General features: G+C 41.4%; 1 protein-coding gene across 1 annotated transcript in view; it reads right to left on the minus strand.

Annotated features, from left to right (window-relative positions):
* The window catches only part of ADGRD1 (adhesion G protein-coupled receptor D1), a 722,099-nt gene that overhangs the window by 460,278 nt on the left and 243,112 nt on the right, over nt 1–18,709 (minus strand). The window lies entirely within an intron of this gene.

Raw genomic sequence — 18,709 nt, forward strand, 5'->3', positions numbered from 1 at the left:
CATGATAACTGTGTATCAGTGAATTTTTCTTACATTTTATATGCAAATCATGATGATGTATTTATCTTTTACATGCGCTTTTATGATTTTAATGTTTAAAATCGAATAAAGCTCGTTTCTGATTCTGATTCTGAATATATCAGGGACGTTATTGTTGGTTGGACTTTTCACTCGTGCAAAACCAGAGAAATTCCGCCGTTAGAGTTAGTTCAGCTAACTATAACTCGCGCCCCCACAATGCACAGCTGATCACGTCACATATCACATCATTCATGGCATGGTCAGTGACATCACTGATGACATCACTGATGACATCTCAAGAGGAAGGCGCTAAAATCCAAATAAGCGTGGACTGCTTCCTACTAGCTCAGCTAGAGAATTATTTATTGGAAACAGGAAGTCTTTGGGTCTTAAGGAGAGATGGCTGGGATGTGAAATCATAACAATATCACAATGTACATATTTAATACATATGCAATATGTAATACACATTGATACTTATCATAAAAATAATACAAAATAGTCCATATTTAATGAAAGGAAAGCAGACTTATTTTATAACCATACATCACTACAAAATAGAACATCCTTATTAATGAGAGGAACAAACTACTCCTGAAAATGCACATATGACGGTCACATTAAAACAGAAATATCAAAAGAGTGCGCCAAACTTCCATTGTAAATACACAAAAGACGACCTGCTTTAAACTTACTATTATAACAGTATAAAATAGTCCCTCACCACAAATGAACAATCGGGATTTGTGTTTGCAGAGAGAATAAAACCTAACCAAATATTCAGAATTCACTTGTACTTTTTTTCTGAATGAAAATCAAACCAGTTGATTTTCATTCAGAAAAAAATTTCCAAGATGGCGGAGTGAGGACGCGAGCCAGCGGCAGCAAATCCTGGAGCTCCTCACCCCCTCCGAAATGAGACTGAAAGGCAGTTGTTTCCGAGCCAAAACCTTCAGAGTATGAATAAGAAACTCGGTTTGTACAGCGGATTTCAAATAGATTTTCTCAAAAACGTTCACCGATGCTCTGGCTCTTGAATCTATCCCGGACCGTTAGGCACTCAATCAGACAGATCCACTGCCTGGTCTCTGGATCGGAGGTCGGCTGGATAGGCTTTCAACCTGCCCGCACCTGGTGGTCAGAAGTAATGTCTCCTAAGAACCCGCCGCATACTACGCGGAACACTAAAGCTGCCGCCGCTTCTTCTTCCACGGATACAGGGACCGCAAACACAAGCACAACAACCACGGCAGCCATGGCAGCACCTTCCCTATCCTCAACAGGTACGTCGGCGGGGATTACAACTACAGCAACTGCAGCAACCGCGGCGAACGCTGCGGCGTCAGTACCGCCCATCTCCAACCTACGAGCTACGGACCCAGCAACCAAGCCTTCGGATCTTGCAGCTCTCCCGGTCTCTGAGGCTTCAGGGGGAGAGACAGGGTTGCGCGGCGTCAAAGAAAATCTTTCTATTACGGCGACGGCGGTGCTGGCTGATAAGAATATGGGTAAAGGCACTGAAAGACCAGCTCCCGGTAAGCCTTTGATATGTCCCCCAGTGCTGACTGATATGAATACTTCCTTACTAAAGAAAACCGCCAAAAATGCTGCCAAACATAAAAAGCTAAGATGGGGGCTCTAGTGGGGTCTCTGATAGGAAGTGATGGGGCCAAAACTGTTGCAATTAACTGTACAAACACCCCGCTAGCCCAACTGATGTGTCTGATGTGTCCGCAAAAGCAACCCCGGAAGTCATAGTTGTAAATGGTGACCTAAACGATATATTACCAAACGGTCAAGAGACAATAAACAAACTACCAAAGGAAATTATAATTGAAAGTACATTATCAAATATTCAAGCCACCGACGAGGGTAGGGCACTCAACCCTAACCTCACGCAATCTATTGAATTACCACCGATTTTCAATTCCGGGTCAGCACTTGACTTAGCTGATGCAAGACTCAGCAGCATACGATCACAACATAAGGAAAATAATTGCGCTTTAGCGGTGACAGACGAAGAAAATGCAGACTTGGGTTCTCATGATGAATATGAATTGGAAACGGAAGAAGAAATGGCTGACCCATCTGAAAACTTAACAAAACCCTTGGCGACTAGAATCCGCAAAACAAAAAGCAAACTCAAGACTAAAAAAGGGGGTAAAGCTAGCTTCACCCTAAACCGAACCTTTACCAACAACATTGCGACCACCAAGAAAATTCTGATCGATAAAAGCCCTCTTAGGAAATGGATAGAGGCTAAGGGGCTGGTAAAAAATATGACATTAAGGCTATCTGGGACAAGCCCTACGGACCCTGACCCAACCTCCGGTCTGTTACGTAACTCAATTCTCTCAGATAATAATACTATAAGTGAACCACTCAACGTATCAGCCAATGTCACAGCTGAACAAGATATGTCTCCACCTTTGATACAACCTATCTCAGTAACTATATTAGCTAGTGGTTCTCTGACATCAACCAAGGTAAGGCTGCCAGCTACAGACGGAGAGAGGAGAGGTAGTACTACCGACTCGACTGTCGATGATAATAATTTAGCTTTGCTTACCGCCCCAATCTCGGCTGCTGCATCCCTCTCCACGACTACGAAAAATATCCCCTCTCAAGATCCAGAAGAAGAAGACAAGCAAGAACCTAATTCTACCCAACTTGATATAATACTTCAATTACTAACTAATCAACGTGCTGAAGCACAAGAACACTATTTACAACTGCGCGAAGATAAAAATAAACTCCAGTCCTCTTTATCAGAACTAACCTCCAACCTTAGCGGGGTTTCACAGGATATCGAAGAGCTGCAGCACTGAGTAGTAGGGGTGGAAGAAGCGACAACACGTACACATTTAGTAGTAAACCAACATGACACTCAGATAACTGCGCTTCAACTTAAAGTTGGGGATTTAGAAAATAGGCAGAGAAGATCAAATCTGAGACTCTTCGGGGTGCTGGAAGGGTCAGAAGGGTCAGACTCGAGAGCGTTTCTTGTTGGCCTACTACAAAAAGCTTTCCTGGACTTAGCAGATTGGGACTGGGATTCCCAAATCCAACGAGCACACCATTTACCCCTAACCCAAAAGAACAAAGAGAGCAAATTCCCACGTCCTTTTCTTATTTATTTTTGTAATTTCTTTCTGAGACAGGCCATATGGCAGAAAGGTCGACCTAATACTCCTATAACCATAGGGAATTTATCCTTATTTGTCCGGTCTGATCTTAGCAAAGCCACCATGGATAGACGTTGGGAACTGCGCAAATTGATTGACCCAGTCAAATCTGTGGGAGGGCAAGTCTTTCTTCAAGAACCAGCGCGCCTGAGAGTCATCAAAGGCGGGCTTACTCATTTCTTTAACTATCCTAGAGAAGTTGAACATTATCTTTCCGGACTAAGTAAAAGTTAAACTCTAGAGATTTAAACACTTAGCTAAAAGTACCATGCTTTTCTTGTTTTGACTTTGTTGATTTAATAGGTTATGGCTAAGGAAACTAAGTTCTAGGAGACGTAATGTTTTTTGGAGGGGGTGGTGGTGGGGCTCTTCAGGCAGTCTGCTGCAGAAGCGGCCTCTCCAACGGCAGCAGAACCTGAAGGGTGGTCCCTTCCTGTTGCGGGTGGGTGACAGGGGGGTGGAGGGAGGGGTTCTTCGACTCTCCGCGGGGTGGGGAGGTACAAAATAGAAAAAATGTGTTTGCAACCTGAGAGGGAGGCTTGCTACAAACGACAAAAATATAAGTAAATATTCATTTATGCACGGTTTTAGAACTGAAAATTACCACTTGGTTTATTATTATGTTGGTTGTTTTGTTTATAAATGTATAAAATAAAATGTCTTGCTTGGAATGTTGCGGGGTTAAATAGTAAAAATAAGCGACGCCTTGTGTCTGAAGAATTAAGACTACACAATCCCCATCTCATACTGCTTTCTGAAACGCACATAGCTGGCAAAGATAAAAAAAACTACTCTGTCAATTAGGCTATGATATTGCTAGCAGTACTATGTTTGGGGCATCAATAAGAGGGGTAGCGATCCTCAAAAATAAACGATTTAAGGCCGAAATCCTACAAACTGCTTACGACAAAGATGGTAGATGGGTGATAGCTCAAATGAATATTGAAAACCATAAACATGTCATTTGCGCGGTGTATGCCTCGAACCAAGATGAACCTAGGATTTTTGATGATTTGAATATAAAACTCTTGGACTGGGATGGGGAACTTATTATAATGGGGGATTGTATTATGGATTACCAATTAGACACTACTTGGCCAGGGAGTTTTCAACGAATGCGCAAAACTAGAGCCTCAATTTTAGATCTATGCTGCACCCATAATATTAAAGATGCATGGTGATATCTACACTCAAACTCTCCAGGCTATACATATTATTCCGCACCTCATAAACTCTGCTCCCAGTTGGACATATGCTTTCGCTAATTCTAATTTTTTAAACACCGGCCATAATCCTATAATGCTGACTTTTGATACTTCACATATAAACACTTGCCCCAGACCATTCTCCTTTCCTAGACATCTGATAACAGATCTCGCTTATATCTCACAACTAAAAACCCATCTCATTGATTTTATGGAAATTAATCAAAATTCTGCCACCTGTAACACAGTTTGGGACGCTTGCAAGGCAAGCATCCGGGGATTCACGCAGGGGTATGTGCTTAGACAAAATTTTGAACGTCAAAAACTAAACGAATTTCTGATCTTAAGATCTTAAGTATCTCTGCTCAAGAAGTACAGTTGTCTACTGCACTACGGTTAAACCTGCCAACGGCAGTAGAAATAGGTCTCAAATTAAGTCAATTGAAATCAGAAATAAAAGCAAAACCTATTAAAAAAATAGTATTAATATACACAAATACAACATTGAACAGTACGAGGGCGGGGATAAAATTGGAAAAATCTTGGCGTATAAAGCAGCGGAGGACAGAGCTTGTACCATAATTGCTAACATTCGGGGCTCTGATAATCTACTACACGATCAACCTTATGAGATATTGGAACAATTTGCAGACTTCTATAGGACCTTATATACTCCAGAATCTATTTCGAATGAAATTATAATACAGAATTACCTAGATGAGCTTCCTTTAGCCTCCCTTAATCAATTAGAAACAGATCTCTTGTCGGAAAACATTACGGGACAAGAATTACGCCAAGCTATCGCTGCTTTACCCTCAGGAAAGGATTCAGGAGAAGACACCATCCCCCTAGAGATTTATAAAATCTGTTTAGAGGAACTCGCACCTCTTTTACTACGGGTAATGCAATCGATTGGGGAGACCGGAAAGGCCCCCAAATCATGGAACAGTGCTAAAATAATATTTTTTCTTAAAAAAGACAAACCAAAAGAAGAGAGAGGGTCATACAGACCCATCTCCCTGATTAACACAGACGCAAAAATATTCGCTAAACTCTTAGCTACTAGGCTAGCTCCCCTTATGCCCAAAATGGTTAACCCTCAGCAACACAGGTAGGTTACTGGGAGGGACACCACCACACACGTTAATATGGCTATCACAGCGTTTGATGGGGCTGAGATCGAGTCCACCCCACTCGGTATGATACTACTTGATGCCGAGAAGGCTTTTGACCGAGTGGGGTGGGACTACTTATGGCGTGTTATGACTAAAATGGGGGTTAATGGCTATTTTTTAAAGTGGATACAGACGCTATATGATAACCCCTCAGCCTGTATTAGCTACGGGGGACTAACTTCTACAGACTTTCCAATATCGCGGGGTACCCGTCAAGGCTGCCCTTTATCACCGCTATTATTTGCCCTTTCACTTGAACCATTTTTACACTCCCTTCAAACACAACCCAAAATTATACAGTTTAAATCTAATGAACAGGTGCTGAAAATCACGGCATACGCCGACGACATTGCCGTATATTCTTCTGACATTATCCAGACCCTATAAGGAATTAACACAGAGGCCCTTAAATTTGGCGAAGTATCTGGTTATAAACTAAACTCAAATAAAACACAAATTATAGCTAATCACTTACCAGCAGCAAATGTCCCTGAGATATGTAAGACTGCTACTTATTTAGGTGTAAAAATTACTTCAAAAATACGAGAAATAAATAATCTTAACTACATCGAATTAATTAAATCTACCATCGCTACATTAAAAAAATGGCATAGACTACCTCTGAACTTAATCGGCAGAATCAACCTCATTAAAATGAAGATACTTCCCAAATTCTTATACTTATTTCGCTCTATCCCACTCGCTCTAAATAATTCCTTTTTTAAACAGCTTGACGGGATTTTTAGCAGCTTCATATGGGATACAAAAAAGCCAGAAGATCGCTGAAGCTTCTTAAAAATAGTACAGACAAAGGTGGCTTAAACTTTCCAGATGTTAAGCTATACTTTTGGTCCTCATTTATGAGGAGCCTTCGATCACTGCTATATAACGAAAACACTTTCTTTTTTCACGTATTCATGCTAAAATCTGAATCTAATATGTTTTTACTGCGAACTAACGACCCTAATTATTACAAAAGGGTGAAATTCAAGACCGCCAAAGACATTATCAGAATATGGGCTAACATTCTGGCCTATTGAAAAACCTCCTTTTACCACCCGAAATTACAGCTTTGGGGCAATCCTGGTCTTCCGGGAATTTTCAACGATGGAACGGCCCACAGATGGTCAACTCATGGTATTAATACTTTGGGGGACCTATATGGCGCACAAGGGTTTCTAGACTTTCATACTTTACAAACTCTTTACGATCTGACGGAAACCATGAGGTTTAAATACATACAAATACACGATTTCCTAATCAGAAAGAAACAGCTACTTAATATCCCTGACTCTGATATTTGGAATTGTCTATATTCCACTAAAAACAAATCAGTGATAAGTGAGGCATACATATACTTCTGTGCTGTCAAAGCCGATGACTACTCAAAACTAGCTCAAAAATGGAGCAGTAAAACCGGTTTAAACATAACGTCTAAGCAAATTATATGCTCTTAATCTAACATCAACAATGCTGTACGCTCATCTAGCTTAAGACTACAACAGTTTCGCACAGTTTGCATGCTTTATTATACACCGGAAAAGATCTCAAAGTGGTCCCTCAATAACATTCAAGGGGACCGCACCAAATGTCCCAAATGCCTTGCTTACGCTGCAGACCTAGAACATATGCTGTTCTCCTGCCCAACTCTAAAGGATTTTTGGGGGGAAATAATCAAAGTTCTGAAAATAAAAATAAAAATTCTACCTACCCTTACCGCATCAACTGTACTACTTGATTTATATCCTATTTCCCTACCTCAATCCGCCCTGATAACGATTCTTATATCCTGTGCTAAACTTACACTGGCCAGAGCATGGATCAGTCCCAAACCTCCTAACATCTGGGAATGGTGGTCATTAGTTAATGAAATCCGCTCTATGGAATTCGGGTTAGCTAACCTCAGAGGAGCTCGCTCACTAAAACAATTTGAGAAAATATGGGGTGACTTTATCGATAGACCTGTGCTTGCTTAAAAGGGGAGAAAAGGAGAAAAGAGATATATATGCTCTTCTCTCTTTTTCTTCAACGGATAGTTATTTTGCTGTTAAATTGATTTACATTCTTGCCGTGGCTCTGACATTATTCATGTATGTACAAAAGGAATTACTTTGTAATGTGTTCCAAGTGGAAAATAAAAAAAATAGATTTTGTTATGATCGTGCCACATTTACTTTGTACTTTATGTAATTGATTTTCTTTTTATTATATGAACATTGTTATGTCTTCCTCATCAGTTTGCAAATAAAAAAATTTAAAAAAAGAAAATCCAACCAGTTTTTAATTTGGGCCTGTGTTTGCCGGCGCTCGGCACCAGCACTTATTTCTTGATACTGGCACATATTTATGACAAGTCACCACATGGCGGCGCTGTCTGCATATTTTTAAACCTCAGCAGATGATTTAAAATAGCAAAATACATACAAAATAAATAGCACCAGCAGCTCCAGGCAATTCTTCAGATATGGATGGCCAGTAATAGTCCCCATTGACACATTTGCAGTCGTGTGATGTAAACAGGTAGCACCGGAACTGGCATTTGGCAACAGTGGAAGAGAGAGAGGGTGGTTAAAGCTGCTGTAGTTTCCTTGATTTTTCCCCCTCATTTCCAGCTAAATTTAATTTTATTCTCCATTTATCAAATACTTTTACCCTATCATCATCTTTATGCTGACACAATGCCCCATACAATTGTGAAATTGAGCATCCCTTTTCGTCTTGAATATACTCCATCAGATCCACTCTTTTAAAATTACAATTCCCTGCTTGTTTTCTTTGTATTACTGATCTTATATGTAAATATTAAAAAAAATCTCTACGATCTAAAGTATATAGCTGACATGCCCTTTTGAAGAAAATTAAACCAGAATCATCCGTAATATCTCCTATTGTGCCCACCCCAGAGTTGTCCTATCGCTTCATCACTTGATCATGGAACACCTCTGGAAGAAGTTGATTCTAAAGGGGTGTAAAAATTCATTCGCCCTAACTTAATTTTTTTCCGGACGATGGACCAAACTGATATAGCAGCGCCAAGAACCTTAAACCTTGTTCTTTTGTAATAGTTTAATTCCTTAAATGTAAGTAGACTCTTATTAGAATCCCGAACTAATAGATCATATATGTCCGTACTAGCAGCCCTAGCCCTCCAAATATCCTTCGTGCTTCCCCCTAGGAGTCCTCTACAATAATGCAGAGCTGCTGCCAGATAGTAACCCTTAAAGTCTGGTACAGCCAGACCTCCCCGTTCCTTAGAAAGTGCCAGCAGTTTTATAGCCCTTCGAGTTTTGCCCTTTGCCCATATAAAGCGATTGCAGACCCCATCAATTTCCTTAAACCAATAATTGTTAAATATTAACCACATGGCTGCTGGGCGTTTTCCCCCCCCTGTGCTGAAAAATGCCATTTTAGTGGCACCATGATGAGCTCAGCTCGTCATCAGCACACAACACCCGTGGGTGATGACGAGCTGAGCTCGTCATCAGCATCGAAAGGGTTAAAGGAATTGTTCGGAAAAAATATAAAATTTTGGGCAGGAATAGCATCTTAATAACATTGCAGCGTCCAATTATTGTTAAATGTAGGTTGTCCATCCTATCTAAATCTAATTTAGCCTTTCTGATCACAGGGGTCAGATTTTCCTCAACCATCTTGGATAAATCAGACATTATCGTGATACCTAGATAAACAGCCGAATTTGTGACTCTCTCGTCATTTATCATAGCAAATTGATTCACGACTATTTGTGTTTTCCCCTGATTCAATGTATATCCTGACAGGAGCCCATATCTTTTTGCCTCTTTCTCTATTTCCCCTAGCGCTGTTATTGGTGCTGATGATGTAATTGCCAAGTCATCTGAGTATCCCAGAATTTTGGTCTCATACCCATTCAAGACAATTGGGCAAATATCCTCATTAATTTCTATATGTCTTATAAATGAATCTATATAAAAGGCAAAGAGCAGCAGGGAACAGGGACAACCTTGCCTGGTTCCCCGCTCGATTTTTATAGCTTCACTCTGCTCCCCCGCTAATCTCAACCTTATAACCGGACATCTATATGAGGCTTTTAATGCACCTATGCACTTTTGACCAAAATTGATTTTACTCATTGTTGCCCACAGAAACCCCACGAGACCCTATCAAAAGCTTTTTCAGCGTCCAGTAATATGAAGGACATAGGGTCTCGTGAGGCTACCGTACCATCAAACAGAGTAAATACCCTTCTAATATGATCAGCTGTGCCCCTCCCTGGAATAAACCTGTGCTGCCGGGGAGAAACCACCTTACCAATTACCAAGCTCATCCTGTTGGCCATTACTTTAGAATAAGCCTTGGTATCACTGTTCATCAGACTAATCGGTCTATATGACCCGGGATCAGTAGAGATGTTATTCTTCTTTAGAAAGACCACCATTGATGCTTCTCCCCACGACCCCGGCGGCGTAGCTCCATTCTGAATTGAAACCATAAGTGCATTAATGTCAGCTTCTAAAATTAAAAAAAAATTCTTATAAAATTCTAGCGGTATTAGATCAGGTCCTACTGCTTTCCCCGCCGGAAGGCCCTTAAAAGCCATAAGTATTTCTTCTCGAGTGAAATTTACCTCCAAACTATTCCTATCCTCCTCAGTAAGTTTATCTACTGAGGCAGCAACTAGATACCTCTCAATTTCCACCACTACTGGTTCTTCGCCCTCCTGGCTATAAAGTTTCTTGTAGAAATTTTGGAATACTGAAGAAATTTATTTTGGGCTTTTAACTACTGTCCCTGCCTCCGTGATCATTTCTGTTATCTGCCCCCTAGTAGCCGCTTGTCGAGTTCTTGTCGCTAAAATCCGTCCGACTTGTTCACTATATTCATTTTGCTCTTCCCTCCTAGCTAAATATTTTCCTGCTGCCTTTGCCACATATCCTTCGCCTACTGCTGCTTTAGCCACCCCTGTCACATCCCCTTTATCTCTTATAATCTTTATAAGTTCTTCCTCTAAGCTCACACTACCTTTATCTTTACTAAAGCTGCTGTAGTTTCCTGAGGAATATCTTGTCCCTGGCACATATTTTTTCCACAAATTAAACACTGATGCAAAAACTCTACTCCATTGTACACTCGACAAAGATGGCAGAGTGATTATTAACCCCTCCCCCAACAAAGATGGTGATGTGATCAAACCCAAGCAGCCTTTAAAAAGATGAGTCTAATATTCGAATTAGAGACTTTCCAAAGTGAGCAAGGGATTCACCCCCTTTTGTACCGCTTTGTTCGCCATAAGTTGGCAGGGTATGCTCAGACGTGAGTCCCTTGCTCATATGGCCATGTTGGGCCCAGATCTGTTGACTGGGTGTGAGTGTTTGATTGGTTCAGATGCTCCGTCCATCACCACCCCCTTTTGTACCGCTTTGTTTGTCATAAGTTGGCAGGGTATGCTCAGACGTGTGTCCCTTGCTCACTTTGCCACTGGATTCAAGCAAGCCGGGCTGAAGACGGCTGAAATGCCAGAAACCGGTCCTCGGTAGCTTGTTTCCGGTCCAGGGAAGGCATGGCTTGGCAGTTCGGGCTGGACTGTTCCCATGAGGCACAGGTTCAGACTGATTTGCATATAGCCATGTCTGAACTGGGGTGGCAGAGTGGGCTAAAGAACGGTGATGGATTCAGCCCAGATCTGTTGACTTGGTGTGAGTGTTTGATTGGTTCAGATGCTCCGTCGATCACCACCCCCTTTTGTACCGCTTAGGGTTAAAAGTCTGCAGTAGAGGTGACTTACCTATATCTTATGCAGGTCTATGGGAGGCATGACACACTGGGCAGTGTGCCATGTCGACTCTTTGGATTTCTCTGCGCGAAGACACACAGCCTGCAGTGGCAGAGGACATAGCCTTGGTGAGGGGTCCCTGGGGTGGCACAACCAGTGCTGCAGCCCCAAAGGACCCTCTTCAGTACCCATTTCCTAGGTACCTTGGGTAGCATCTACTAGGGACTTAGAGGAGTAGCTAAAGTTGTGCCAATCGTGGTACAGTGTTTAGGAAAGAGATCTGGCACTGTAGCAGGGACTCAGAGCACTTACAGTATGAAATCACATCAGGCAAAAAGTGGGAGCGAACCATGCAAAAAGATGCACTTTCCTACATGCATCAACTCCAGTTTTATTGCAGGATTAGTTTATGTTCCATGAGCAAAGATGCCCAGGGAAGGGTTGAAATGTCATTATCATGCAACAGTTTGAAGAAAGTGATCCTGCAAACTACATTTTAGATCCTGGCACCTATGTAATGTAATGTAATGATGTCTTGTAAAGCGTATGAATCACCCCACATGGGTTATCTCCACGCTGTAGACTGCTGGGGAACCTGTCCTGGCTTTCCAAGTGAGATGGACCCTACTGGGTATCTCCAGGGTGAAGCCAGGCATCCCCGGCGTATGTGGGGGGCCGTTGTGGAGATGAGGCAAGCTAATGGCCAGAGTTGCCGAGTGTGATCCCTGGTTAGAGTAGGCACCGAGGCGAGAATTATTGAGTCCGCTGACCCTGGTCCAAGACCCTGCCGCGTCGGGAATTGAACCCTGGTCCCGGGCCGTCCTCTGCTTCCGGGTCTGCCGCCTCTAACCAGTGAGCCACACCACACCAGATTAATCCGTGACTAACTAAGTTTCAGTGTTTTAACATTGACCATGGAATGTGAAAAGATATTTAATACACCTCTTCCAGATTCCAGATTTAGGTGTCTGGGGCATAGACACACAGGTTGTCCCACCCCATGGTTCTGCAGACAGAGTTGGCCACTGTAAGAAGCTACTTTACTGGACTCATATGGATCAATTTCTTCAAATTGTGTGAGTATCTAAAGTGAGGTCGCTTCGAGATAATCAGATAGAAATTTGAGAGTGAGACGTAAAACTGGGTTCTGCTGTGTTGCGTACTTTGATTCTGTTGCCTTCGACCGCTCAGTGCCGACATGGTCAGGCACAAACCATCTAGAGGCACTGACCAGCCAGGAAACCTCAGATATCCCCCTAGGACAACCCCCCTGTGTAGAGAGAGACACAAGACTACACTGAAGCAGACCGAGCTCGCGTGGTGGTGGGGTCATAGACCAGGCTGAAGAGCAAAGATGGCAACCGGATGGTGTAGTCCATGGGCAGACTGGACTGGCTCGATGGTCCTTCTTTGCCATCAAAGCTCTCTTGGGTCACAGCCCTCACCCCCTGATCCTGATGAACGCTCCAGACTGAGCCCCCGGCTTTGCGCCTCCAGTATAAGGAGCTGGACTCGCCCCCTTTGCTCTACATTCCTGGATTCCTGTAGGTCTCTCTAGTATGGGAGTGTGTGCCAGTATAAACACTAACAACAAAAATAATAAGCCGAATGTCCTGCTGGGAGGCATATATTTACATTTAGAGAAGTCTGAAGCTCTTTGCAAACCCAAGCGAACATTGGCCCAACTCCTTCCAATGAAGTCATGCTGTCCATGTGCCAGTGGTCTGCTAGAGAATTACAGATGTGTACCGTGTTTACAAATATGAGTAAGGTGCCAGGGGAGATGGCAATGCAATGCAAGAACCAGAGCATGTTCCCTTACCTCACCACGCCAGAGCCTCTGGAACAAAGCATGGGTCCAAGGACCACCATGGGACAATTCCATCCCTCATTCTGGGCACTCAGGGCCAGATGTATCAAAGGCTTTTACCCATTCTGTGTCTATGGGAAAATGTATTTGGACATACGGCCCTCAGAGACATAAGCAGACGTGTGGATGGAGGAGCGGTGGATGAAGGAGTCCTCACCTCACCTCAGATGCTCAGCAAGCTGACCACCCATGGGTCCCGGGCCTGCTTTTTATCAGTAACTGTTGCCAAAACTGTCTGGACTTGTCTGTGCTTGTTGACGCGAAAAGGAGGGCTCATTTTTACAACTGCATCAGTGAACTTCTTAATTATAAGGCAGATGAAAACCCCATTTTAAGGAAAATGGTATGTTTACAGAAAAATATCCCATGTCTAAAGGTAGCTGCCAGCATCAACAAGGATGGGGATGAGGCGTAGGCCCTGCAGAGCGTGCACAGAGCCATATGAAGATCCGGGGTACCTCCCATCAGAAGGCCGTGGGGCTCCAGAACCCATCCGCACAAACCACATGGGTACACTGGCTGAACGGAGTAGCTACTAAAGCCTTAGTAACATAGTCAGGCCGCGGAATACCTACTATAACCTTGGTAATAAAGCAAGTCCATGGGAGTCACAACTATACCCTTGGCAATACAGTGAGGCCAGCAGACTAGCTACTATAAAATTAGTAATAAAGGGAGGCCAGTGGTGTAACTACTACAACTTTAGTGGTATAGGAAGGCCGGCGGAGTAACTACTACATAATAAGTAATATAAGTAGACCAGCAGAGTATCTACTATAACAGTATCAATACAGGGAGGCCAGTAAAGTACTATACCTTTAGTAATATAGGAAGGCCACCAGATTAACTACTATAACAGTAGTAATATAGGGAGACCACTAGAGTAACTACTGTAACAGGAGTAAATCAGGGCTTGATTCACAAAGGGTAACTGAGCCAAAAGTTTATCATTACAACTTTCAGTATTCACAAAGGGCATTTACGAGGGTGAACAGCCATGACAACGTGGGGATTACAACGAAAGTTGTTACAACGACTTTCGCTGGAGGGCACTCTTGGATAGGGAATAGTTTAATTTTCTATCCAACTCCTTCCCTACTGTCAACGTGGGCTGGAGTTGGAATAGAAAATTAAACTATACCACTATCCAGCGCCCTCCAGCGAAAGACGTTGTAACGACTTTCGTTGCAATTCCTGCGTTGTAATGGCACGCGTGGTAATACCACGCGTTGTCATGACATACAACCATTTACTAAAGTTAGACTTTTGTCTCAGTTAAACTCACGTTTTGGTCCTAAGTTTAACTGAGACCAAAAACTTGAATGTAGCACAAAAAATTAAGTTTAACTGAGACAAAAGACTAACTTTACTACTATGCCCTTTGTGAATACCGAAATTCTTAAAGTTAGAGTTTCGTCTCAGTTTAATAATATAGTAATATAGGAAGGCAGGTGAAGGAACTACTATACCATTAGTAATAAAGGGAAGCCAGTGGAGAAAGTAATATAGCAATAGCAACAATAGTAATACAGGGAGGCCAGTCAAGTAACTACTATAATAATACGAATATAGGGAAGGTAGTAAAGTAACTAGTATAGCAACAGTAATAAAGGGAGGACAGTAGAGTAACTACTATAACATTAATAATATAGAAAGGGGCGTGGAGAAACTACTATAAGTTACATTACTAAAAAAGGAAGACCAGTGACGTAACTACTATTACAACAGTAACAATAGCAATACAGGGAGGTCATTCTGGTAACCACTATAATAACAGCAATATAGGAAAGGTATTACAGTAACTACTATAATATCAGTAATATAGCAATGCGAATGGAGTAACTACTATAACATTAGTAATATAGCACTGGCTGAGCAGAGTAGCTGATATAACCTTAGTAACCTAAGTAATAAAGTGAGGCCAGAAGAGTAAGTACTGTAACAGTAGTAATAAAGAAAGGTGAGTGGGGATACTCCTATACGTAACATTACTAAAAAATGGAAGACCAGTAAATACTAAAACATCAGTAGCAATAGCAATACAGGGTTACCGTGGAGCGGCTACTATAATAACAGTAAGATAGGGAGGCCAATGGAGTAACTACTATAACATTAGTAATAGAGGGAGTCAGTGGAGTAACTTCTATAACGTTAGTAAAGTAGAGAGGCCAATGGGGTATCTACTATAACAATAGCAATATAGGGGAGGCAGTAGACTAACTACTATAATATTAATAATGTAGAAAGGGGAGAGAGTAACTTCTATAAATAACATTAGTAATGTAGGAAGACGGTGAAGTAACTACTATAACAACAGTAGCAATAGCAATACAGGGAGGTCAGTCTGGTAACCCCTATAATAACAGTAATATAGGAAAGGTATAACAGTAACTACTATAATATCAGTAATATAACAATGCGAATGGAGTAACTACTATAACATTAGTAAAATAGCACTGGCCGAGCGGAGTAGCTAATATAACCTTAGTAGCCTTAGTAATATAGTAATGCAGCAGAGTAACTACTGTAACAGTAGTAATAAAGGGTGGCTAGTGGTGTAACTCCTATAACATTAGTCAAATAGCGAAGCCAGTGGAGTACCTACTATATGATAAGTAATATAAGGAGACCAGCAGAGCATCCACTTTAATATTATTAATACAGGAAGGCCAGTAAAGTAACTACTATAACATTACTAATATAGGGAGACTACCTGAGTAACTACTATAACATTAGTAATATAGGAAGGCTGGTGCAGTAACTACTCTAAGATTGGTAATACAGGGAGTCAGTGGAGTAACTACTATAACATTGGTAATACAGGGTGTCAGTGGAGTAACTACTCTAACATTGGTAATACAGGGAGGCAGTGGAGTAACTACTCTAACATTGGTAATACAGGGAGTCAGTGGAGTAACTACTATAACATTGGTAATACAGGGTGTCAGTGGAGTAACTACGATACCATTAGTAATATAGGAAGGGTGGTGCAGTTACTACTATACCATTGGTAATACAGGGAGTCAGTGGAGTAAATACCATACCTTTAGTAATATAGGAAGGCTGGTGCAATTACTACTATACCATTGGTAATACAGGGAGTCAGTGGAGTAAATACCATACCTTTAGTAATATAGGAAGGCTGGTGCAGTAACTACTATAACATTGGTAATACAGGGAGTCAGTGCAGTAACTAATATACCATTAGTAATATAGGAAGGCTGGTGCAGTAACTACTACAACATTGGTAATACAGGGAGTCAGTGGAGTAACTACTATAACATTGGTAATACAGGGTGTCAGTGGAGTAACTACTCTAACATTGGTAATACAGGGAGTCAGTGGAGTAACTACTATAACATTGGTAATACAGGGTGTCAGTGGAGTAACTACGATACCATTAGTAATATAGGAAGGCTGGTGCAGTAACTACTATAACATTGGTAATATAGGGAGTCAGTGGAGTAACTACGATACCATTAGTAATACAGGGAATCAGTGGAGTAAATACCATACCTTTAGTAATATAGGAAGGCTGGTGCAGTAACTACTATAACATTGGTAATATAGGGAGTCAGTGGAGTAACTACTATACCATTGGTAATACAGGGAGTCAGTGGAGTAAATACCATACCTTTAGTAATATAGGAAGGCTGGTGCAGTAACTACTATAACATTGGTAATATAGGGAGTCAGTGGAGTAACTACGATACCATTAGTAATATAGGAAGGGTGGTGCAGTTACTACTATACCATTGGTAATACAGGGAGTCAGTGCAGTAACTAATATACCATTAGTAATATAGGAAGGGTGGTGCAGTTACTACTATACCATTGGTAATACAGGGAGTCAGTGCAGTAACTAATATACCATTAGTAATATAGGAAGGGTGGTGCAGTTACTACTATACCATTGGTAATACAGGGAGTCAGTGCAGTAACTAATATACCATTAGTAATATAGGAAGGGTGGTGCAGTTACTACTATACCATTGGTAATACAGGGAGTCAGTGCAGTAACTAATATACCATTAGTAATATAGGAAGGGTGGTGCAGTTACTACTATACCATTGGTAATACAGGGAGGCAGTGGAGTAACTACGATACCATTAGTAATATAGGAAGGGTGGTGCAGTTACTACTATACCATTGGTAATACAGGGAGGCAGTGGAGTAACTACGATACCATTAGTAATATAGGAAGGGTGGTGCAGTTACTACTATACCATTGGTAATACAGGGAGTCAGTGCAGTAACTAATATACCATTAGTAATATAGGAAGGGTGGTGCAGTTACTACTATACCATTGGTAATATAGGGAGTCAGTGGAGTAACTACGATACCATTAGTAATATAGGAAGGGTGGTGCAGTTACTACTATACCATTGGTAATACAGGGAGGCAGTGGAGTAACTACGATACCATTAGTAATATAGGAAGGGTGGTGCAGTTACTACTATACCATTGGTAATACAGGGAGTCAGTGCAGTAACTAATATACCATTAGTAATATAGGAAGGGTGGTGCAGATACTACTATACCATTGGTAATACAGGGAGTCAGTGCAGTAACTAATATACCATTAGTAATATAGGAAGGGTGGTGCAGTTACTACTATACCATTGGTAATACAGGGAGTCAGTGCAGTAACTAATATACCATTAGTAATATAGGAAGGGTGGTGCAGTTACTACTATACCATTGGTAATACAGGGAGGCAGTGGAGTAACTACGATACCATTAGTAATATAGGAAGGGTGGTGCAGTTACTACTATACCATTGGTAATACAGGGAGGCAGTGGAGTAACTACGATACCATTAGTAATATAGGAAGGGTGGTGCAGTTACTACTATACCATTGGTAATACAGGGAGGCAGTGGAGTAACTACGATACCATTAGTAATATAGGAAGGGTGGTGCAGTTACTACTATACCATTGGTAATACAGGGAGTCAGTGGAGTAAATACCATACCTTTAGTAATATAGGAAGGCTGGTGCAGTAACTACTATAACATTGGTAATACAGGGAGTCAGTGCAGTAACTAATATACCATTAGTAATATAGGAAGGGTGGTGCAGTAACTACTACAACATTGGTAATACAGGGAGTCAGTGGAGTAACTACTATAACATAAGTAACATGGACAGGGTAGTGCAGTAACTACTATAAATAACATTAGTAACACGGGGAGGCCAGTGGAGTAACTATTATAACAATAATCATAAAAGGAGGGCAGTTGAGTAACTTCTATAACATTAGTAATACAGAGAGCCAGTGAAGTGACTACTATTGCATTAGTAAAATGGAAAGGGCATTGCAGTAACTACTATAAATAACATTAGTAATATATGAAAATCAGTGAAGTAACTACTATACCAATAGTAACAGTAGTGCAAAGAGGTCAGTAGAGTAACTGATATAACATTAGTAATATAGCAAAGCGAGTGGAGTAACTACTATAACATCAGTAATATAGAGAGGTCACTGGAGTAACT

This window comes from Lissotriton vulgaris, chromosome 11 (genome assembly GCF_964263255.1).
Source record: "Lissotriton vulgaris chromosome 11, aLisVul1.2, whole genome shotgun sequence".
Lineage (NCBI taxonomy): Eukaryota > Metazoa > Chordata > Amphibia > Caudata > Salamandridae > Lissotriton > Lissotriton vulgaris.